Genomic DNA, 1652 nt, shown 5'->3' on the forward strand with positions numbered 1-1652 from the left:
CTGTCAATACTACCTAAAGCAATCTATAGATTTAATGTACTATCCATCAAAATTCCAACAGCCTTCTTTGCAGAAATGCCAGTTCTCAAATTTATATAGAACCAGACAGGGTTCCAAACAGCCAAAGCAATCTTGAAAAAGAAGAACAAAGTACGAGGACTCACACTACCTGATCTCAAAACATACAGCTAAAGTAACCAAAACAGTCTAGCAGTGGTATAATGATAGCCATATAGGCAATGGAATAGAATTGAGAGTCCAGAAATAAACCCACACATTTATAGTCAACTGATTTTCGACAAGGGTGCTATGTCCATTCAATGGGAAAGGACAGTCTCTTTAATAAATGGTGCCGGGACAAATGAATTTCCACATGCAAAAGAATGAAACTGGACTCATATCTCACACCATACATGAAAATCAACTCAAAATGGACCAAGGACCTAAATGTAAGAACTAAAACTCCTAGTAGAAAACATGAGTAAAGCTTCAGGACCTAGCTTTTAACAATGGATTCACAAATATGATGCCAAAAGCATGCGCAACAAAAGACAAAGTAGACAGACTGGATTTCACCAAAATTAAAAGCTTTTGCACATCAAAGGGCTTTATTAAGAAAGTGAAGAGACAACCTAGGAGATTAGGAGAAAAACTGGTGGAATCATAAATCGAATGAAGGTTTAATTTCTAAAACATATAAAGAACTCCTACAATTTAGCAACAAAAAGACAAACAGCCTAATCAAAAAACGGGCAAAGGATTTGAATAGACATTTCATCAAAAGATTACAAATCGTCAACAAGCAATGTCTAGAAAAAATAGAAAACAACAATGCTGTCAAAGATGTAGAAAAATTGGGACCCTTATCCATTGCTGATGGAATTGTAAAATGGTGTAGCCACTGTGAAAAGCAATCTGATGTTCCTCGGAAAGTCATACGTTGAACTACCCAGCCATTCCACTCCTAGGTATATACACAAAAGAACTGAAAGGAGGAAACACATACTTGTACATCAATTTTCACTGCACCACTATTCACAATACCCAAAGTGTGAAAACAATCTAACTGTCCATTAACAGACAGATGAATGGATAAACAAAATGTGGTACATACATACAATGGATTATTCAGTCATAAAAAGAAACGAAATCCTGATACATGCCACAAAATGGATGAACCTGAAAACATTATGCTAAGTGAAATAAAGTCAAAAACAAAAGGACAAATACTGTATAATTCCACTGATATGCAATATCTAGATTAGGTAAATGTATGGCAATAAAGTGGTTACCAGGTGTAGGAGGGAAGGAGAGTTATTGCTTAAGGGGCACTGAGATCTGATAAGGGTGATGGAAAAATCGGGAAATGAATAGTGGAGACAGGTGCACAACATGGTGAATGTAATTAATGTCACTGAATTGTCTGTGTAAAAAATGTTTAAATGGTAAATAGCTTTTTTACATATAATTTTACCATAATTTAAAAAAGTTACTACATGATAAATGTGGCATCACAAACCAGTGGAGAAGGGTACACTGTTTTTTTTTTCCCATACAAAAATTTATACGTACATTGTTATGTGACCCTAATTGCTCTCCCCATACTGTGACAGCACACTCCTCCTTTCCACCTCTGATTCCCCATGTCCATT

General features: G+C 35.7%; 1 protein-coding gene across 1 annotated transcript in view; it reads right to left on the reverse strand.

The window, feature by feature from the left end:
• Positions 1–1652, reverse strand: part of CEP192 (centrosomal protein 192) — a 193928-nt gene that overhangs the window by 123168 nt on the left and 69108 nt on the right. The window lies entirely within an intron of this gene.

Source organism: Trichechus manatus, unplaced genomic scaffold, assembly GCF_000243295.1.
Source record: "Trichechus manatus latirostris isolate Lorelei unplaced genomic scaffold, TriManLat1.0 scaffold00262, whole genome shotgun sequence".
Lineage (NCBI taxonomy): Eukaryota > Metazoa > Chordata > Mammalia > Sirenia > Trichechidae > Trichechus > Trichechus manatus.